The sequence below is a fragment of the Pleurodeles waltl genome, chromosome 6, assembly GCF_031143425.1.
Source record: "Pleurodeles waltl isolate 20211129_DDA chromosome 6, aPleWal1.hap1.20221129, whole genome shotgun sequence".
Classification (NCBI taxonomy): domain Eukaryota; kingdom Metazoa; phylum Chordata; class Amphibia; order Caudata; family Salamandridae; genus Pleurodeles; species Pleurodeles waltl.
Genome location: NC_090445.1, coordinates 626,467,633 through 626,491,315, shown reverse-complemented (window position 1 = coordinate 626,491,315; position 23,683 = coordinate 626,467,633). Strand labels below are relative to the sequence as shown.

The 23,683-nt window shown below is 44.1% G+C and overlaps 1 long non-coding RNA gene across 1 annotated transcript in view; it reads right to left on the bottom strand.

Moving 5' to 3' along the window:
* LOC138300081 (uncharacterized) overlaps nucleotides 1-23,683 on the bottom strand; it is a 102,087-nt gene that overhangs the window by 59,907 nt on the left and 18,497 nt on the right. Inside the window, exon 2 of the long non-coding RNA XR_011204872.1 lies at nucleotides 15,445-15,486. This is a non-coding gene — a long non-coding RNA (uncharacterized lncRNA). The remainder of the gene's footprint in view (nucleotides 1-15,444; nucleotides 15,487-23,683) is intronic.

Here is a 23,683-nt window from a genome sequence, read left to right as displayed (position 1 = left end):
AAGACACAGCCAAAGAACAGGACATAAGCGAAAGAGAATCAAAAGGAGATGCAAAATTGAAAAGGAAAAGAATACCGAGCAGAAGATATTCCAGTCCAGAGTGGGCATACACAGCCACTAACGACTGGTAAGACAAATTTCTATCTCTCAGTCTTGAAAACGAAGAAGCAGAACAACACTTTGGTACTTGAAAAGGGAAATTCCGTGAACATTACCGAATAAGACATTGACAACCTGATTGACTTTGAAACCGATTTTGAGACAAACCTGCTAATCCGATAAGAGACTAAGCTGCTAAAGAAAACTATGTAAACATTGAACTTGTTCAGCTTTATATATATATATATATATATATGTATATATATATATCTGCAAATCTGATTTGATAAGGTGCCTTCAACTTTCTGATTCTATATAGATCATGCCAGGCAGTACTACAAAAGGACATAAAATGAAATGTTGTAAATACATGTGTATAGGTCTAATAACTGCATGTGTACTAATAATTATAGCAATAGTTTTTGGAAGGCATGGAAAGAATGAAAGAGACGCAAATGATGCTTCTACTTCTAAAACTGCTACTGAATTAACTCCTTTGCAGAAACTCGAACAAGACGAGAAATATTTACACGACAAGAAAGAGCTCTCCTCTAACATCTTCTATCGCTTGCTGAATGAGTATGTTGAGACAAAGGATGCGAAAGGTTGTTATGTGTGCACACAAGTACCTACCTCAGTAATAGAAGGAGTGACATACCATAGCATGCCTCTTACGTATGGAATTTCATGTAGTTTGTTACTAACCGGATTCTATAACCAGGAGAATATTCAATACTTTTATTCCAATCAGGACGTCGTATTTCCATATATCCCCATAATTGAATATTTGAGTAAAACAGCAAGAGATTATTATATAACTATTGCCTTTTCCTGTAGTCCACGCTCATAGAGACAACCTTACATGCTTACTTTCACCTGTAGAGAAAAACTTTTTAGAACACACTGAAGATAGGAGGAAAATGGTAAAGGAGAAATTAGAAAGAGAACTACACAAAAGGACATCCGTAGATAACTATGCTTTTGCCGCAATAAAGACACAAGGGAAATTAGCTTTAGAAGCATTACATATAGGGAAACTTTGCATATATAGACCTAAATCATATTATGACACAATCTTTGTGGGAACGAGTGAATGTAAACATACGTTTTCGTTTTAGGCTAAGTGGACGTTCATGCTGAATGGACAAGACCCAGTTATTCCAGGGGTATGTTATATTTGTGGACTTAACGCCTATTATCGTCTTCGTAAAGGATGGTATGGGATGTGTTATTTGGGAATAGTATTTCCAAAGATTTATCAACTGGATGACTTAAAGAAGTTTCCAAAGCTGTCTGAATCACATCGCATTCAGAAAAGGGAAACAGCTTCTGGTGTGGTAGGAGATATATTTGGAACGATGATTCCTTCAGTAGGAGACATATTGAATTCAATCAAAATACGAAAGTTGTCTACTATTGTGGATAACATGCTGACAAAATTCTCAGGAGCCATAATCCTGATTGATGCTGAACTTGCTGCAGAAAGAGCTATGACTCTTCAAAATCGGCTTGCTTTAGACATTCTTTTAGCAAAGAATGGGGGCGTTTGCAAAATGCTTAGTGTACGTCACTGTTGTTCTTATATTCCGGACAACAGTGGGCAAATTAGAAAAATGCTTAAAAATGTAACTAACGAGAGTGCAGATTTGAAAGAATTGAAGGAAGCAGGAGTATGGGAAAAGGTTGAAAAAGGATTTGCTTCCGTGGGAAATTGGCTCAACAACATTTGGAACGGAATATTACTGAAAATAGTAAAAGGAATATTAATAATATTAATTTGCTTATTAGGTATTTGGGGAATATGGAAAGCTATTAAAATATTGAAATCAAGAAGCAAGAGGAGAAGAGAAGAGAAAGAACAAAATAAAATAGTAGAAATATGCAGAGAAAAATCAAAGGGAACAAAAAAAAAAGAGAGAATTGACTGAAGTGCCAAATTACTAAAACAGAATTTTAATGAAATAAAATTTGTGATGGAAGATTTGATGTGATGACATAATTAGTCATCAGAGGAGGGATTGATGAAGCAGAAAAAGAAAGACTAACAAATATTAATATATCATGTAACAAAATCGTATAAGGTAGTGTGATTTTAGTAAAGAAAAATAATATACGTGGGAAAATGTGCCCACGATGTAGTTCGCCATTATTATAAACAAGCTTAATTAATCATGAAGAATCGATAAATGTAGTAATCTGTCATAATTGCAAATGTATTCTATGATTTTCTTGTTGAAACTGTTTTATGCTTAGCTAAAATTTAGCAGAGGCTTTGGCCTAATTGCCTGGTCTCAAATTTAACTGCGTGGTTTTCACTTGTATTAACAAAGACACATTTTAACTTTAAGGTTGTATTTTTCCAGTAGAAATTACTAATACACTTATCTCAAGGTATTGTGCTAGGCTAGTTTCATCCCCTTTGAAGCAAGGTCAGTTTCTGCAGGTGCAGACAATAAGGACTCTGATACAGAAAATAATTGGCAAACTTTGTTGCAACTTGTGTTCCAAGGCTCCAAGGACACCTTATGCATAAATGAGTACTAAGAGAAAGACACTATTCATTGGTCGAAAGGAAGCCACCCTATGAACCCTCCAATGGAAGACCCTGAAGAATTTGGAACATTTCTTACTTAAACCCACCGGACAAAGAGAAGTCAGCCATTTTTCCTTGATGCCATTTTGAAGCCTGATTCAAGACGCCATTTTAAATGACATTTTGATGCCTTTTCTCTGTCGCAGAGAAAGAGACTTTTAGAATTCTCACCCTAGAGACTTTAACTCAAATTTTGCCACGTCCTGTCCATGCAGTAACTTTTGCCCCATTCTCCTTGCTGCTGCAAGAAAACTTGCTTTAACTTTGCCCCTTTGAAATCTGCCCCATGCTGATCGAACCGGTACCTGAAGGACGAAGACTTTTCCTTGAATGCTGATTGTATTTGGTAATTATGAAAGGATAATTGTATTATGCATTGTGTTTTCCTTCTTAGGTACCAACTGTTTATTTTGAAAGGGCCCAATCTAGAAGTTTTCTAAATTCATGTTGACTAAATTCGTTTTGCATGAAGCCCCACATGCCAATGCTAATTAGAGGTTAGTTGAGGTATTCACTTGATGCACCATGCTAAATTGAAATCTTGTTATGCTGACCGATGTATGCAATTAGTCAAATTCAGTTACTTATATTAGTGATTTGCATTGTTATAACCAAGTGCATTATAATCCAGACTTTGCGTAGATTGCGTTTCTTCCATCGCTATGGACAGCTAGTAATGTTCGTATACGTATATCATTTGATTTTGAGACTCACCTATATTGTGCTAGCTTTGTTAATATAGGGAAATAAATTCATTAACTTTTAATAAACTGGTGTGGTAATTCATGACTGAAAGGTCATGGTGTGTCAAAATACTGATTGTTATTGATTCCTAATGTGTTGTATGATCTATTAATTAAGTATTGGGTATTGATTATAATGGTTATTGATTATTGATTCAAGTGATCCGACTATTCTTGGATGAGGAGAACTCAACTCAGTTAAAAGGTTCACTGACCTCCGGCGTTTTCAAGTATAAGTAATTTATAAAGACTGGACGTGCTATCACCCTCCAGAGTCCCTCCTATATGTCAGTCAGTCCCATATAACGGCCCCTACACTCACAGCAACAATACACTGGTCACCTGTTTTTGCTGTGATAGCCCAATGCATTTTACAATCATGGTTGCCAGCCAAGACCTCAAGCTCATTGTGGTATATCGTCCTATTTGTTTTCGGGTTAGCAATATATGTGTCCCATATTTGTATTTCAGGAGTTCACGTGTCCATGATCAACTCTGCTACTGCCCATTTTCTCAAATTTGTGACCTAAAGGCTCACAGCTGAATCCGTCACTGCCTTCCATCCAACGGTGATATGGCATTTGTATTACATGATGCCCAGGTACATAATCCAACAATCGACACAGAGACGATTCACGAGTGTCACACTGAAGATCAGAGATGAACGTGAGAGAAGGTAATGCACTTATGGCAACATGAGGCTGTGTGGATCATATATGCTAAGCTGACAATAGCAGCCCCTGTATTAAGGAAGAGCATCTGAAGAGGATACATTTACAAGGGGGGGGGGGCAGAATGACAGGAATGCTTTGTTTAGGTACCTGTGCCCATGCAGTGTTTGACTCGTGGACGACCCTCCCACTCCTACCCTGGTTTAGGAAAGAAGAAAGTAAAACTCAGGTAAGGTATCCATGAGATTGTGGTTTGTTTCATTTCATTTTGGTTGTGGGTCTCGCTTTTGTCCACTTCTGGGTTTATGCGCACAGTGGATGATGGAAGCTAGTCACCGGGTTGGTTCTTAAGCATAGGTGTTTGGCACATCGGAAGCTGGAGCTGTCTACCCTAAAGTGGTGTTTGACTGATGTTGAGATGCTTATATTACAGGTAGGTCCTGCGTGTGTTACCAGAATTGGCAAGTATGGCCGTTTATTGATTTCCTACCTCCACGTAGTCATTGGCAGAGAAGGGGAGTCTAGAGTGAAGTAAAGTGAGGGATCTGAATCCTGACAAAGGCCAATGACCCATGGTGACCATAGGAAGGCCAAAACATATTGATGATAGCAGAAAGGGGTACAGGGCACTAATTACCCATATACATCCAAAATCACAATTTTAAACCTTGCCAAGGAGGTCCAGAATAAATTAGGGAGGGTACCCTCTTAGGTAGTTTTAAGTTCACTCTGCACAGTGAATCCCTTGCAAGACTGGGGTATTGACTCCAAAACATACTTTGCTTCACCCGAGTGTCGGTCTGCACCAGAGTGTTGTAGCATGCCCTATGACGAAGTATGCCACTATTTAGTGAGTGAAGGAAATTTTAAAACCACTTTTCTACTGATGAGGCTGAGTTTGTTTTAGATTTGTTCTCCTCTTTCCCTTTTCTTGTGTTTGGAAATTTGTTTGGGAGGACAAGTGAGGAGTTGCACCTCTCACCCCTTTCATTTTGTGAGTGAAAGACATAAACCAGCACACCTGTTTGTTCTTAGAAGTCCTGACCACTACGCTCAACATACAGAGACGAGGTGCTGTACCCATCTCCCTTCCAGTTACGTCAGACATTTTCAGTACCTCTTCCTATGCCTGCACTACAACAGGGCACTCCCACAGCATATGATAGAAATGTGCTTACTGCTTCCCACTGAGATATGATGTCCACAAGAATATGTATGCTATGTGTTGTGGACTGAGGTAGGCTTGGTGCTGGTAATTAAACATCATGAGTTTCAGTCTGGGACTGTGTGACACTTTCTTGACAAATTCCTTGGGCACTGCCTATTGCTTCTGGCCAGTTCCTGGGTCAAGTTACGAATATCTGGGCAACAGCATGAAAGCTGCCTGCACAGTGTGATAGAGCACTGTCATAGCTCGCCTACCATTCCCATGAATCAGTTAACATTTTAATGCATCCCCTTTTGTCGGTTCTTTCTACTTTTACACATTTCGAACCATGTGTGACAATCCATTGTGTGCTAGTAATTGGTTCTGGTGCAACCAATAATTTTCCACCATCTCTTGAAATGTATTGATCGAACAACTCACCCACTTCCATCCATGCTCCTGTCATGTCTGGCTGCCAGAGCCCTGAGATCTGACCCTAATGGCATCTGTGAAAGCTTTCCTTTAGGCTGAACATATTTGTACCAACCAACTAGGCCACTCTGCCCATTCTTTTCGACCCAGACCCTGATGGTTACAGCAGTTATCCCAATTTTGACCCAGTACTCAAGGCCCTGATTAGCTCTGCTTTCTTTCGATTCTCACCCCCACCTAATAACCGCATCAGCCACTGGAGCTTAGTACTTCTCCTAGTTAGGGACTCCCAGGCCACTCTCCAGAACACGTAGCTGCGGTCTGTACAGCACTACTCTTTTTTTTGCACCCACAAATCAAATGAGACAACATACTATGAGCTGATTACAAGTGCAGGGTTAAATTCTAATCCACACGCAAACATCTGTTTGCACAGGGATCAGAACAATAAGCTGTGTGATAAATATCACACCCTCGCGGTTTTCCCTTGATAAATGTGGCAGGTCACATCTGCTGACATTTATTAGGGGAAAAGGCCCCCAAAAATGGCAAAACATGAGTATTTCGGTGTGTTAAATACTGATTCTCTATGTTATGCATCATTGGTATTTTAAAAATCGGAATAGGAGGTATTTCCACACGTGGAAAATACCGTACCTTGGGGTAATGGTAGCTACTTGGACCTGAAAACAGGCTTAGGTGCTATTTATGGTACCTGGTAAATATACCATGGCGTTCTTCATTTATTGGGCCGGATAAATAGCACCTATCACGAGTTTCTTGGAAATAACATGCATATTTTGGTGGATAACGCACCAAAATCTGTATGAAATGATAGCTACCGTATGGTTTTCCCATGTTAGATTTTGGCAGGTTTGACTTGTCAAAATTTCTTGAAAGTTAAAGTTATTAACTCATCAGATAATAATCGGATGTGTAAAATTACAGTGAACTCATAATTTTGGCCCGTGTCCATTTGGGACAATGGTGCAGTGGGAGGGTGCACCAGAAAGTCACAGACTGAAATGAGGTTGCCAGCACTCTGCAAAGTTAGCCGTTCACTAAAATCCACTTCAGCATGCTGAACGTTCACCCCTTGACCCACCCCAACCTTCTCAAGTAGCGCCATTCAAACACCTTCTTGATGTCCAACAACAACACAACAGGTACCGCCCCAGCTGCATTTCCCTCCACATGTTTGTGCACTACATGTTTCTTATAATCGATTCTGCCGACTCTATCTAGCAACTCAGTATGTTTTTTCTGCAACCCACCCACCCAGGTGCCTGGCCTGCTTTGGACTTGCCATTATTTGGTTAATCTTGTGTTCTGCAGACAATGTCTCCCTAGTCAGTGTATTTTTTACACCACCGCTGATGTTTTTATGAAATGCCCTCTAATTGTCACCTTGAAGGCATCCCTCTTCGCTGTGCTGTCTGTTGCTGACCCGGTTTTCTCAGGAAAATATTGGTAAATGTGTTCACCTATTACAGTATTTGCATCTAGCAAACACCTCAGATCTTAATGGCCATGTAGGTATACGTGCTCTACTCCTACCTCATGTCAGAGGCAATCTGAGCAGACTATGATAGTATAAAATTCACTCCAGATACTTGACCACATGCTGTCATTGCATAACCAGCGATCAGTTCTGGTCTGTAGTTAATGTACTGGTGAGTAAAAGCAGTTCCTGACCTCTGCATGCATTAGTATCCATGTATCAGGCAGGCTATTTTTTTCCATCCAAAACTGGAAGTGTGGTGTTAGCTTAATGTCCACCTTATTTGGCAGGGGAGAGTGAGAACTATAAGACACTGTATCACAGATACAATTGTAGTTGCCCCCTCACACACAAGGGACCAACTCTGGGGTAAGTGCTCAAGAACGTGGTAAAATTAATGTTCTGGTCATAAACCACTATGATTGATATGAGATCCTCATCCAAGACACCCTCTACTACTACAGATCTATGTTATTGCATTGTAATGCACATGGGATTCCCAAGGCAATCCCAATGACCATACCCCTTGCCAGATATAATGTATCATATACCAGCCACCTCCCTCATTTGGCAATCTTGGAAAGTTCATCTTCCATGAAGTGCGTCTTGTGGAGACATGTGAAATGGATTTTTCTGCTATTAATGTACCCCACCACCTGGTGTATTTTCTTTGGGGGGCATCCCTCTTCTAGGAAGTTATATGTGCTAATCATGTTTCAATATGTGTTTTGCCAGAGCATGTGTGTGTCAAACTGTATGTCGTAAGCACCTAAGGCCTCTGCTGAGCAAATACAACCCATCCCACAGTCTCACTAATGCACCTGAAATGAATGAATGAAATGGGATTTATCCAGCACCCAGCTACTCCTCAGAGTGTCCTAACCACTAATTTGGAACAAAAACCCATGTTTTCAATCTTTGTTTGAAAATGGTGATTGATTCCACTGAGCGGAGATCTTGAGGGAGTTTATTCCATGCTGAAAGCCCCAGATAGGAAAAAGCACACCTTCCTGCTCTGGCATGGTGTATCCTAGTTACCCATGTAAGTAGCCTGTTAACCTGTTAGCAGAATGCAGATTCCCAGTGGGAAGATAGAAACGAATCTGGAGCCCAAGTAGCCAGGTCCTATGAGATGGAGTGCTTTATGAAACAGGACCAGCACATTAAACAGAATCCGCTTCCTCACTGGGAGCCAATGAAGAAAGTGAAGGTAAGGGGACATATGTGTTCTCAAAGGTAGATTGAGAAGTAAGAGGGCTGCAGTATTCTGGACCACCTACAGTCTATTCATCATGTGGTCTGGCAAGCCCAAATACAGGGGATTTCTGTAGTCCAACCTAGATGTGATGAGTGCTTGAATAACTGATTTTCTGGCTGAGAATGAGAAAAAATGCAGAATCTTTTCCAAATGCATAGCAAGCTAAAGCATGAGCCCGCTATAAGATTTATTTGTGATTGGAAGGATATAAGGATATCAAATTTGACACCAAGATTTTTGACTACCCCACCCCATGGGCCCACCAGGGGGGCTCCATCTGTCCAGAAGGTCTGCTAAGTTGTCAGGGAATTTTGACTGAAACACTACATTTTGGTTGTCTGCATTACATTTCAATTGATTGAGGGTCATCAATTAAAATACAGTCACTAAGCAGGATTTAATTGACTCGCCTGCAATTTCTTCTCCCTTCTCACAGGAGAAGAGCAACTGTATGCCATAGACATAGGAAATTATTATTGCCCAACAATCTTCTGCCAGCTGTGCTAGTTGTGTGAGATAAATGTTAAACAGAGTGGGGCTCAGGGCAGAGCCCTGGGACACCCCAACTGTTAACTCCCGGGACCCTGAAGAAAATGAAGAGATCCACACCTCCTGTGCTCAGCCATTCAAAAAACATGCTAGCCAGTTCAAGTCCTGACATTTCAATCCAATTGATTGGACGCACACCAAGATCCTGGAGTGGGGGACCATATCAAAGGCTGCTGACAGGTCTAACATTATCAGCACTCTATCTCCCGGCAACCAGGGTGCCTCTGATGTACTCTGTTACCATCTACAACGCAGTCTTGGTGCTAAAAGTAAGTCTAACACAAGACTGGCTCAGATGCAAGAGTTGTTGACCCCCCCAAGTACCGGGATAGTTACTGATTTACAAATTTCTCCACCACTTCAGACAGAGCTGGCAGAAAGATATTGGTCTGTAGTTAGACTGTATTTTAGGATCTGCTGCAGGGTTTTTTTTTTTAAGAGGGGGAAAATGCGCTCCTGTTTCCAGGTATGCAGCATTACCACCATCGCCAAAGAGTCATTCAGCAGCTTATTAACTAAAGGAGTAATTGCATTTGCCCCCAGCGCTAACAGGTTGGGAGCACAAGGATCAACAGATTATTCTAATTTGAGGCCGCGAAGAGCAGCCAGTGTCTCCTCCAGAGGGATGTGGTCAAAAGTTAATTGTGAGCACCCCAGTTCAATTACCACCATCTTGTTAACTACATCCACTGCTCCCCTGTCCACCAGCGGATCAGTGAAAAGACTAGCTTGGATATTGGAAATTGTACATTGAAAAAGGAGGCAATTAGTTTACACCATGCAGTTGACGGTAGCTGAACTCTGGCGCATGCCGCATGTGACATGAAATGTTTCACAATCTTATAGATCTCCCTAGATTTATATCCGCAGCTCAATCTTTCCTTCAAAACAGAGGGGGTTATTCCAACTTTGGAGGAGGTGGTAATCCGTCCCAAATGTGACGGATTCACCACCAGCCGTATTACGAGTTCCATAGGATATAATGGACTCGTAATACGGCTGGTGGTATATCCGTCACTTTACTGTCACTTTTGGGACGGATTACCACTTCCTCCAAAGTTGGAATAACCCCCAGAGCTTCTTAGCTCTTTTGACTGAGGCACAATACTTCCTTAGTGTTGTCTTATATGTGGCTTTATCTTCAACCTTGTAATCTTTCCGCCAATGTCCTTCCAGGTTCTTACAGCATTTGTTCTATACCCTGAGGCTAACTATAAACCAGAGACCTGACAGCTTACTTCTACAAGGTTTAAGCTGTGAAACCAGTACCAAATTATCTGTCACATATTGTATCCAGCTGTCAACCAAAATGGCATCTGCCTAAACTGAGCCTGAGAGAGTTGGGACACATACCTCCAGAAAGTGAAACATCTCAGTTTGTTGAAACGTAGAAAACAATATTGTCACGTAAAGTGCTTTAGCAGGACACCATTGAACTCTTCTTCAACAAGAACATCATCCCATACTCTCCACCCTCCAATGCTGGAAGCAAGATCAAGCCACAACCATCTAAGCAGTGAAAAAGCAACTTCATAAAACTTAAATTTTCTATGGTAACCAGTGTGATCTGGATCTGGCCTGCATGGAACATTCAAAAGAGTGCTTTATCTCTGGCTTGTGCCTCATTCCTTGGGACTGCATCATGCCTTGCTGGGAAAATATTACCACCCCCAAAGCAAAATCAGGGAGCATTGTAGCAGCTGGAAATTAATGTGAGTGAACAGGGAAAAACAAAAACAGTCAGACAGCATTGAGCCACATGAAGAAACAACATCAGTTCATCACATCAGCTTGACTCAGCATCAGGGCGGGATCTTGCATGGGCTCTGCCCATGAATCTCATGTGTCTTTTTCGCTGCACTCCCCAATGATTCATGATCCGATGTTGGTGAGTTCTCTCTGTTGCTACTCCAGAGCAATTCCTCTGTCACCACTTTAATGCACTCAACCGCTGTCTGCTCCATCATAGGGTGACTTGTGGTTTTCTGCATCACCAATGGCGTGAGCTCCTAATCGCCCAGTCGCCTTCCTCAGCAGACCTTTTGGAGGAAATGCCAACACTATTTGCTTGCAGCCACACCCAGGCATCATACATGACTGAAAGAAATGCAGTGTATCATTGTCTATAACTCTCAGCATAATGCAGATCCAACCTGCATTGGTGTAGGACAATATTAAAGTAATCTGCTTAAATGAATGATGAGTTGACATTAACGGGCAAAGGACCATTCAATCAGATCGCCTGCAATATCAAATTCCTGTTGCTGTAATTAAACAACCTGGTCACTTTGTGCAGTGCTCTGAGGAGGGCCGTCAGCCTCAGCACCCTATGTGCCCTTTCCACATAAACAAACTTTGGTATTTTACCCTGCCACACTTTTTTCCCCTTTCTGGCAATCTGGTTAACCAAATGTTATTGCAACTTTAGTGCCCCTTGACGCCCTTGGCCCAAGGCATTAGCACATGCGCTTTCACATGCAGGCCTGTGATTTATAATTGCATTTTTTGCACCTTTGGGTTTATGGAGGCGAGGGCTGATACATTAATGTCCACACGTTTCCTGTGGCCAGCTCTACATCCATCTCTACTGAATCTACTTTGCATTGAAACATAGCTTTCACGTAAAGGATGGCCTGGAGGACAGCATCAAACTTCAGTGTGTGCTTATCCAATATTGACTCCACATGACTCAGCACATCAGTGAGATGTGGAGCCAGGTTTAACATGTCCACGGTGAGTTTCACCAGAGTGGAAATGTACTGCTGTCCCCCAAGCAGAGACAGGACCAGCAGAACACCAATTCAACCAGCCTTTAAATGTCCCAGCTCAACAGCTGTCAGGCCATCATACAGCTAATCGTGCCACCTAGTTATTTCAACTGGCACTCTCATCTGGGGATGTGCCTCCCCAATGTGCAACCTTGTGTGTCCAAGCACGGCCACCAATTGTGCTGTGGCTAATTCCAACATGAGGTATATCCCCAGCCTTTCAGAGCCTTCTTGTGGTTCATCTCACACTTTTAAGGGCTAGATAAGCACAGCTATATTCTGGAGTTGCAGGGACACAAAGATGAATGCCCAACTCCTATCCTTGTGTGACGTTAAGTCTAAAACTCTGATCATGCTTCTATAGGTAGAAGTGCCCTGTTCTGCTGCACCAGTGACTCCTTGGCCACTGCCTCCCCATGAGACAAGGCAAAATGATCAGCTCTGTCCTTCATTTGGAGGCCATGCGCCCTTCAATGCATGGGTGGTGGTGCACACTCCCTCAGCACTTCCAGCCGGGCCCCAAAGATACAGCACTTTAGCCCCTGTTGCATCACCTCAGTTTGCTGGATTCAATAGGAGCTAAAAATGCCACTTTTTGTCTTGTGCTTAACTTTGCACCACACCTGTCAGCTTGACACAGTTAAGGAAGAATGCAAAGGCATAAGTGAGGTGTGGCTCTAACCAACAGGAGCCCATGTGGCACCACCACAGTTTGTTGGAATCAATAGGAGCTCATAATGCCACTTTTGTTCTTGTGTGCAACTCTGCATCATGCCTGCCAGCCTGACCCATTTAACGAAGAATGCACTTGCCTAGGTGTGGTGTGTCTCTAACCATCAGGAGACTTCTCCACCACGTCCTTGTGGTGGGGGAGATATTAAGCACTGACTCATACCCAAAGGCCCCACACTCCTTGGCTCCTGGATGAGGGGGTGTGCCATCTGTCACCATTATTGACTGGGCCATGCAGCTGCAGCCTCTCCATCACAGCACCTCAACCCAAATTGACAGCTGCAGCAGGCACTCTGTACACCAACTCCTTTGTGTGTGCCCCCATGCCATGACTGCCAGCTCCCTTCATCTAGATGGGACAACTCCATTCCATGCAAGGTGAGGCACGTTCTCACTTGGGGGCCAGGTTCCAAGAAGAGACAGTGCCCAATGAAAAGTCATGGTCCCAATGTGCAGGAATCTACTCCGCAGCCCCTTAAATGCTTGTTGGGAGCAGATACCTTCCTCTAGTACAGGATTCATCCTGGAAATGGGTAGACCACGACAGAGCTCTTGGGAGCATGTCTAACATGGACACCATCTTGGCCACGCCCTCTAACATACACATAAAACATAAAAAGACGCAGAATACAACACAACAGTCATAATACAACACAAAAACATTTACTTTGCAGTAATACAGCAATAAATAAGCACTCATAGAAAACAACAGAACAAACCACCAACACAACAAAATGCCCCAAACTTAGGGCTTGAATACGAGTTTGGCAATTTCCGATGGGTAGGTAGCTGCCACACAGTCTACCTCCCATTACGAGTTTACCACTAGGCTGACAGGTGGAAACCGAAGTTTCCATCTTTCAGCCTAGCGGGAAAATAGTGTCAGCATTGTCTCTGACTTAAAATTTAGCTAGTGGCAATGCTGTCGCCTGCAGGATGCACCAGCACCCTCACAATGTTCATTGTCTGCACAGAAAACAGTAAACATTGCAAGGGTGCTCAGCAGAGGGACCTCTGCACTGTTCATGCCAAGTGCATGGGCAGTGCAGGGGCCCACATGTGGCCCCCTGCACCTGTCCTCTGCTAGCCTTTTCATAGTTGCAAAACCGCAAAGAAAGGCTGGTGGAGAACGAGGTCGTAATCAGGAGGGTGGCTGATTGTGACCTCCACCCACCATCAACCTGTTGGGATCACCGATGCCGCTGGAGATGGCAGAATCCTGGCAGTCTGACCCCCAGGGTCTTATTGTGGCAATTGGACCAACACAGCAGCAGCTGTCCTGACTACCACCACGAGGCTGACAGTCTCAAGACCGCTAGCCTCATAATGAGGACCTTAATGTACACAATATTACCACTGCTGGAACCCTCTTTTCATAATGGTGTTGTCTGCATTCTGAGGCACTCCTACAACATGTCCTCAAGGCCCTCAGGAAATGGTCAGTGTCACTGCTTGTGAATAGTCGTCCTGTGTAGAATTCCTAAATTTGTCAAATTTTATTCAAAAGCTAAAGGTGAAGTTACTTTAGGGGATGAGTTATAGTTACTTGAGATGACTAACTATAACTGGTGAATTTCTATGGTTTCATACATTTAAAATGTGAGCCTAACTATAACATCCCTGTAATCTTTGTTTTTTTAAATACATTTTTATGGTTTATTTTAAATTCTATTTGCAACTATAACGTCCCGGTAACCTTTGTTTTTTTCAGTCAATTTCTATGGTATTTTAAAGTATAGTAATTTTCATTACCATACATTAATTGAACCACCACCATGCATGATCTGTGGCAGTGCACAGCAGCAGTTGGCCACAGGGCCTGGCCAGGTCCTAAGGCCTGTATAAGCACCCAACTTTGCACCGTGCTTAGCCTTCATCCATGCATGGCAGGGGTTACCTGCAAGGCCTGGTCTGCAGCCAGACCCTGAGGCCAACCCCCTAACCACCCAACCCCACACTTTGCATGGCCCTTTGGCCATGTACGAGGGGAGTTAGCTGCAAGCTGTCTCTCTCAGTGTGAGAACAAGTGTAAGATGGTGTATCTGGGGATGAGAGTGGCTGTGAGAGTCACTGTCTGGGTGTCAGAGTGTGTTTGCATATAACATAATTTACCACACTTTCAAGGTATACTATGTTTTAATTCTCTCTATAACATTGAATGCTGAGGGAACTGTAGCACTACATAATTTTTGTGATGGGCAACAGGCTAGGGAGAATCTTGCCTAATTGAGAATAGTCAACATAACCCAATACTGCATAAATGACTTTTTTTCCAAAAACAATATCTTGCATTGAAGGCATACTTAAAAAACAGACTCGTTTCTACAGTTAGTCTTAAAAAAGTTTGAAAAATATTTAGTTTATCTCACACATTACCATGGCAAAGTATAGTCAAAGTCTATGTGGTGTGTGACGGGCCGGCCGTTTTCCGCCGGCACATGAGCCGGACTTGTGCAGACGCTGCCAGCGCTTCTCCAGACCTTCCCAGCTTCCCTTCCCGTGAGTGCTGGCTTCGACTCCGACGCGGAAAGCCGGGAGGTCAAAAGGGTCAGCGTCAGGAGACGACGGCGGAAGAGGAGAAGAAGACGACGAACGGACGGAGGACGAGAAGCCCCAGAGAAATGAGAGGAGTTTGACGACCGTAGAGCGGTTTCTTCCCAACCGACGGGAAGTGAACAGAACCGAGAGGAGTTTGAGGACCGGAGAGCGGGTTCTTCCCAACCGACGGGAAGGGAACATCACAGTGGCAGACGGAGGCCCCAGCACTGCTGTAGCCCGGGAAGACGGAGTGCTGGATCCCGCCATGCTTCTGGAGAACCCCGCAGGCCAGGAAGAACATACAAAAGGAAAGAAAAGACACCAGAAAAGACAAGAGCGAAGCAGAAAGAAGGAAGGCCAGGAGGAGATAGAAAAGGGGAAGATACAAAACGAGTGAATTAGAAATCACTTACTGTTATCTCACTGTTTCTCTTCGCATGCGCTTCTCCGGACACCTGTGAGACGAAGGGAAACAAGGAGAGAGTGAGAAGCAAGATCCTGTATAACATCATCAAACAAAGCCAGAAGAAACAAACAGGAGAAAACAAGAACCACCAGAGCCCAAATCACTATAGATAGCAAATAAATACCACTTATATACCTGACGACCGATTCCTGTGTGATTACTAACCGCCAATATCGCTAGATGGTGTTAATACAACAGAGGACTTTTTAACACATGTAAAATTGTGAATGGTGCATACAAAAGTTAGTTCAATTGTGAGTTTGAGTGAGTGTTTTGTTGAGTGAGTAATGAATTGTTAATTTCTATAATGTTGACAGAGTGCTTTATCCTTATCATCGTCTATGCATATTGGTTGTGAGTCTGCTTGTTATGATGCTTGCGCTGGTGGTGCTTGTGGTGGTGCTTGTGGTGGTGTGGTATTTTTGGAGAGGAGACTCTGAGACGTGACGTGTTGGAACGCCGCGAGCCGGGAGGCAGGGAGGCTGATTGTCCGTCCCTCCTCATCGGCTGTCCCGAGCAGCTGTCCTGAGCAGAGCCGGGGAAGCTGGGACCTCAGGTGCCGGGAGTCGAGTGACTGGGTGGTACCTATGTTGTTGGTGGTGGTTGAGCTATTGCTGATTCAGCTGCTAGCTTTGTGAGTGTTACAAGAGGATTGACATCAGGGTTTGTTGTGATGTGTGCCTTATAGGTTATGGTGCTGATGCTGCGTCCTGTATATGTCTTGGTCCTCTAGATTGACATTGGCACTTCTTTGTTATTATCCTATCATCTTCGCGATCAGGGCATGTTGCCTTTACTCTCTTCCCTCAAGCTAAGAAGAAGTTCACTGTACACCTGTGCTATGTCATGGAACATTTCACAACATTATCCTAGGAACTGGTGTGCTTGTTAACCATCGGAGTTATTTAAAAAGTGATATGCAACCTCACAAATTTCTAATCTGCACAATTGTCTAATGGTGGAAAAATGTATCCCTGCAGAGGGCAGGTTTTTGTCATATTCTCCTTCCCATTTCTGGAATGTTTTGCCACCTGACATGGTCAGCAGACTGTTCTTCATAAAGAGGGTTGTCATCTGGGAGTTTGTAGAGGGCGAGTGATGAAGGGGGAGAACTGCTCCTCACCTGGATATCCCCTCCCTAAGATGACTGAGAGAAGAGTGGTGATTCACCTCAATGGAGAAAGTGTGTAAGGGAGTCAACAGCGGTACCTGTAGGTTGAGGAATGTGTGAAGGTACGTAGCCAGTACAAGCGTCCATGGCTATTTAGCTGGTGGATGGGAACTAGCAACCCTCACGAGACACCTGCTGGTTATGTAGAGATATTGTCTGAGCATCTCTGTGGGGGGCCAACAATGTACTACTCTACCTCCTATTCCTCAAGATCCTTCCCCTCTTCTCTAATATATTGTGCTCCTCCTACGCCTTTTCTTCTTTGGTATTGTTGGCTGCTGACATAGCAGCGTGAAAGAGGATTGGATTTTCATGTGTGATTGCGTACTGTACTTTGCTTGTGGATGGTTCAGCATCATTGTTAGGCTCAGTGTTGCCAGTTCCTGCAAGATGACCCCCAAGCCAGAGATGGCTCTCGCTACAATATTGCCAAGGAGTTTGTTGGCATTTACCTTCCAACTGGGTAAGGTTAATTTCAGGGTGACACCATGGCAGCTGCAAGGCGTTGCCCTTACAGATCTTCACAGTGTCCAATCCTTGACAGTCCTTTAGAAGGGTTTATTACAGTTATTGGGTCACTGTTTGAACTACAACATTCTTCCTGGCTTTAGAGGTGACACTGTTGCCCGCTAGAATTAGAAAACTTCGCCCCTTATCGGAATGTTAATTTGAGTTCATGGGGGAAAGACAGACGGCAGAACTGGTTGAATTCTGTTTGGTTTTCAGGCAGCCCGTAGATTACTATATAAAATGTATCTGTTACCTATGGATACCAAAAGTCTACTTTCATCGTTTAATTTGGTTTTTGATAATAAGTGAAAAACTTTCAAGCGTGTTTCTATACTCCAGCTGAATTATCAAACTAGATGTATTCACAATTATTCATTCTCACAGGAGTATGTCTATTTACCTATACAGTGACAAACAACTTCGGGCAACTGTGTATTATGGGTCTGTCAGCGTGCCTGGTCCTTAGTAAGTAAACTCACAAGGGGACGCCTATAGGTCGATTAACCTTTTGAATCGCATGGAGTATCCTAGTCATGCAGTGACTACTGAACGATTACTCACTATCAATAGACAAGGAAACATTTTTTAGACAACACCTTAAAACTATCTACTCATGAATAACCACAACTCGGAAAAGAGTTAACAATTTTTATTTCCCTATTGATTACAACTATAAAATATCTGATTAGTTAAATCTTATTCAAAACCACTCCTTTATTAATTCTTTAGTAGAAAACATTATCACTTGAAGAAAACATGCGAAAATGCAAATCCCTAAGCTAAAAATACCAGCATAAATAGCAAAGTTCAGCAAATAAGTTTGTCAGTCATTTGTCACTGTTGACGTCACCCTTACCAGCCTACCTATCCAAGATTAGCATCAGCATGTGCAAAAACAATTTTAGGAAAAACATTTAATTTAGAAAAATCTACCTAAAGAGAATTCTCTAATCAGCGCAGATGGTACCTAGAAGAAAAGGCACAGGTTGTCAATCACATTTTTTTATTGCTACCTATCCAGGATGAATCAACAACAAGTCAGTCTTCGCCTTCAGGTCATCAATTAGTCAGCCACAGGTCAGGCTCACAGAGTATGAGCCCAACGGCAGCACCTCGGACAGCATCTCCTGACGTCATCAATTCTTCCCTCGCATCTCTCTTGCCCCTCTCATCTCCTCATGTCTCATCTGCCATTTTTAGCCCCTTGTCATGACTTTTTATAAGGACTCCCAGTCCATCCCCCTAATTTCTAATTGGTCAGTCAGTCAGCAGATATGACTTTAACCTATAGTTTTTGTTTACCAAATCTATAAATTTTAATATTACTCCATTCACAAGATGTGGATTGGTTCTCCATTCGATGTCCTCATCATCCGGCCTTTCAGGTATCTAAATTGTTGCATGTTCCTCTTCAGTCAGTGCCTCTATTGTTCAAGTCCTGGGAACGTACATTTAGCCTGCTCTACATATAATTGTATAAAATTGTCTTCATCATCTCCTGTCGGCCGGTACATTGCAGAAAATTCTAGATAAGCAACTGTTTTGTTTTCCTTCTCTTATCTTATGACCAAGCTGACAAAACTTCTCTGGGATGCACTTCTTAGTTTAAAGATGACATTTATTATTATTTCACCACGAGGTTCCTGAAAGACGAGATTAGTAGGTTGGAAGCACACGTTTAAAAGTAGTTGCAGCAATGAAAGCAAACTATATCAAAGTACTTCTCAGTTGCAATGTACACAGCAAATACATGTGATTGTATTATGGCATAACTTCAAAGCAAAGAATAAAAGTCAAAATGTAATTACCGTAGGGCCTATCACTGCTTGTCATCTTTCTCCTATCTTCAAGTTGATGGCTCCTGTTCAACTGCAAGAAAGAGACTTTCCACCCAAACGGGAGCCAGGCAGCTGACGTCCACTCCTGACTGAAGTCCTGGAGAATCTCCCCTTGCTGCTGCCCAGGGCCACCATTAAAAGCAAAAATGCTGGCTCAGTGTGGGAACAGAAAAAGTCTGAAGAGTGGCCAAGTCTCCAAACTTCACTCGTTCTCAGGCTGGATTGAGAGTTAAACACAAAATCTACGCTCTCTTATCAGCTAGGGTTTGGTGTGAATTCAATACGAAAAACACAGCTTGGTCAACCATGTGGAAAACCACAGCTCATCTGCAATGTCTCAACTGCAATGTCTAACTCCACGTAAAAGCCAATAGGCAGCTAAACTGAATACCAAATGTAATGTCTAATGTCATGTTAAAGCCAATAGGCAGCTAAACTGAATACCAAATGCAATGTCTAATGCCATGTTAAAGCCAAAAGGCAGCTAAACTAAATACAGAATTGTTGGACTTTTGCTTATGCAGGGTCATCCCCAGTCTTTTCGCCTCCTGCCTCCTATTTTTTTCTGACCTGTTGCTGTTGGCTTTTCAACTCTGAGCACTTTACCACTGCTAACCAGTGCTAAAGTGCATATGCTCTCCGTGTAAATTGTATGTAATTGGTTTATCCATTATTGGCATATTTGATTTACTAGTAAGTCCCTAGTAAGGTGCACTATAGGTGCCAGGGCCTGTAAATCAAATGCTACTAGAGGGCCTGCAGCACTGGTTGTGCCACCCACATAAGTAGCTCTGTAATCATGTCTCAGACCTACCATTGCAGTGTCTGTGTGCGCAGTTTTAACTGTAAATTCGACTTGGCAAGTGTACCCACTTGCCAGGCCTAAACCTTCCCTTTTCTTACATATAAGGCACCCCTAAGGGAGGCCCTAGGTAGCCCCAAGGGCAGGGTGCAGTGTATGGATAAGGTAGGACATACAGTAATGTGGTTTATATGTCCTGACAGTGAAATACTGCCAACTTCGTTTTTCACTGTTGCAAGGCCTGTCTCTCTCATAGGATAATATGGGGGCTACCTTTAAATATGATTAAAGCGTAGATTCCCCTAGAGAGTAGATGGACATGTGGAGTTTGGGGTCCCTGAACTCACAATTGAAAAATAAATCTTTTAGTAAAGTTGATATTGAGATTGTGCGTTTGAAAATGCCACTTTTAGAAAGTGAGCATTTTCTTGCTTAAACCATTTTGTGACTCTGCCTTGTTTGTGGATTCCCTGTCTGGGTCAGTTTGACAGTTGGGTTGTTTTTCACCTCGCACTAGATAGTGACACAAAGGGGGCTGGGGTGTAACCTGCATTTCCTAATTAGCCATCTCTGCTCGGAGGGAGGTGTAGAGTGGTCACTCTCATCTGAAAGGACTGTGCCTGCCTCTGACAATGCCGGCTCCAACCCCCTGGTGTGTGTCTGAGGCCTTGCCTGGGCAAGGCAGGATTTCACAAGTAGGTGTGAGTCCCCTTTGAAGAAAGGTGACTTCAAAGACTAAAATGGGTATAAGAAGGGCACTCTAATCTACCGACTTTAGAAACACTTCTGGAACCAAGAGGAACCTCTGCCTGGAGAAGAGCTGATAGCTGAGGAAGAAGTGCTGCCCTGCCGGTGACTGCGCTTTGTGGAGCTTTCCTGCAGTGCTGCTTCTGCCAGAGTAAGAGGGCAAAGACTGGACTGTGTGTGCCTTCCATCTTGAGAAGAAATCTCCAAGGGCTTGAGTTAGAGCTTGCCTCCTGTTGTTTGAAGTCTCAGGGACAGCAAAGACTTCTCTCTGCCAGCATCTGGAGTCTCTGGAGAGACTCCTGCTCTGACAAGTGGTGCCCTATCCAGTCCCTGGGCCCTTGAAAGGAAAGCTGGTGGAAATCCAAGGAAATCGACTTTGGAGGACTCCGGACCGATGCCGCTGCTGAATCCGGTGACACCGCCTGCACTCGACACCATAACCTTCGCTGGAACGCGACGCTCTTCGCAGGCCCGACGCCGCTGCAGCCCCGCTGAAGTCCGCGACTCCGTGAAAGTCGGCGCACCACGTCATGACCGACGCCGCTCGAAGTGCGTGGATTCAACGTTTCGCACAGACGCCGCGATCCCCGACTTCGCGCATCAGCTTGTTTTCACTCTTCACCAAAGGTACTGTACTTGGGGGTCTACACGACTCCGTGTCCGGCGCCGCTGGTGTCGGCTTGTTGGGAACGACTCCGTCACGACGCCGTGTTAACATCTCATCGAAGCATTTTTGTTTCTAAGCGCTATTTTTGAGTTTAATCTTTAAAAATTCATAACTTGACTTGTGTATGTCGGATTTTTGTCGTTTTGGTCTTGTTTTGTTTAGATAAATATTTCCTATTCTTCTAAACTGGTGTTGTGTCATTTGTTAGTGTTTTCATTAATTTACTGTGTGTGTTGGTACAAATACTTTACACCTAGGGCTCTGAAGTTAAGCCTACTGCTCTGCCAAGCTACCAAGCGGGTAAACAGGGGTTAGCTGAGGGTGATTCTCTTTTACCCTGACTAGAGTGAGGGTCCTTGCTTGAACAGGGGGTAACCTGACTGTCAACCAAAGACCCCATTTCTAACATTGGTGATCAGCGGTTGGGATTTGGACTTGTATTTGTACTTGACATACAGTGATTAAGTGTACACTACTATTTTTTTGAGTTCAGACCACTACGTGACCACATACTACTTGTCTTGTGATTCTGCTTTTTGTTCTCTGATGTCCTCCTGGAAGTATTGCTAATATTTTTGGACTTTGTTTTTTGGTTGTGAAGCCTTTGCAGAATGGAAGTCAATTTCTGGCACCTATTTATGTATAAAAAGTGGCAGCTTAAAGCATTCTGCATGGAAAGGGGACTGGCTGTGAACAAGAAATCCAGAAGGGAGGATCTTGAGTCAGCCCTGTTTCAGTATGAATTGAAACGTTGTCAGGCAACACCACCAAATGAGTCTGAGGAGGATAACTACTCTGAGGAGGAGGACTACTCTGAGGAGGAGGGCAGTGGCCCTGAGGAGGGAACAGAAAGAGATGATTGGCTCCTAGCTCGAATCCGGATTCTGGAAGAGCTAGATTCAGAGCTTGAGAGGGTTGAGGAGAAGATAGCCTTAGTCCTGGAAAAAGAAAGGATTATAGCTCAAGAGCTGAGCTGTGAAGAGCTGAAGCTGGAGGCCATGAGGACTGAGTCCAGTTCAGATGGTGGCAGCAAAAATCTTGTATCCAGTACTGCTGAAGAAGTGCACATGCCCAGAGATGTGGTGCCCTACTTGAAGGAGGAAGTTAACACACGCCAGGAGGTTCAGGGGTATGAGGTAGCTCCAGTGATGCACAGGGTCCTTGAGGTGGATTGGGGAACTGGCATGGGGAGTCATATTCCTACTGGTGGGAGGGACACTCTACTGACTCTAGGTGAGAGGGAGAGGGGTTCCCCCAGGTAGAAGTCCTGGTTATGGAGTGTGAAGACATCCCAGAAGAGTGTGGGTTGAGTGTCAGGGACATTCGGGTACTGTCTCACCAGTCTCAGGAGGGTGATGTGGGGTGCTTTTTCAAAGCAGAGTCACTGGATGGTTGGGTGAAGGGTACTTTGGTTAATTCATGTAAGGGGCTGAGTGATGTAATTGCTGGAGAGCATATGTCTAGTCCTTATTTTCCAGAGCTACGCCAACACCAGGTGGAGTGTGAGTTCTCTGACCCCAGGGAGCTTACAATGGAGGCAGACCTCTTGGTGAGTACCAGAGAGTCTGAAGAGGCATTTGGGGGGGCTCCTGAGAGGAGTGGTCTAGGTATTTCCCAACCAGGTAAGGTAGGGAAGGATTGTAGTGTCCCAGGTAGGTCCCAGTGTAGTGGGATGGGTGAGGGACCCCATGTCCAGTCTCTGAGGAGAGGGAATGGGGATGGGCTGAGGTCCAAGGTGCCCGAGATCCGGTCCCAGGTCCTGGAGGGTTCCATGAGTGAACACCAGGAGGGGAGCCTAGCCTGTACCATAGGGCCATCTGTTGAGGGAGATCCCACAGTGTCAGGAGAACTTGGGGCGGCGGCTGTAGCCAGCGTCCCACCAGTTCTGGTGTCTGGCAGTACCACTCCTAGTGAGGGGGTGTAGAAGTCCAGACAGAGGGTTGAGAGGGGGTTGCGGACCCCAGTGGAGAACCTGGAGGGTCACGGGTCAGCTCTGAGAGCAGAGCCCCCCATGAATGACCTTGGTGAGACCATTTCTGGGTTGGGGGGAATCCAGACTCTGTCAGATGGGCAGAGGTCAGGAGACCTGCGCCAGCCAGACTCTTGTGTGGCCCTTCGGGACAGTGTGTCCCTTGAGGGGGGTAAGGGTGCCCCCCTGGAAGTCCTGGTGTGCCAGGCAATGGTTCAACCGCGGGGTGGTGACCCTGGGTTGGATGATCAGGTTCAGGGGGTAAACTCTGACCTGATGGGGGGTAAGTGTGCTCCCAAGGAAGTCCTGGTGCGCCAGGCAGTGGTACAACCGCAGGGTGGTGACCCTGGGTTGGATGACCAGGTTCAGAGGATAAACTCTGACCTGGTGGGGGGTAGGTATGCCCCCCAGGAATTCCTGGGTTGCCAGGCAGTGGTCCAGTCTGTGGGTACAGACCCTGGACTGGAGGATCAGGTGCAGGG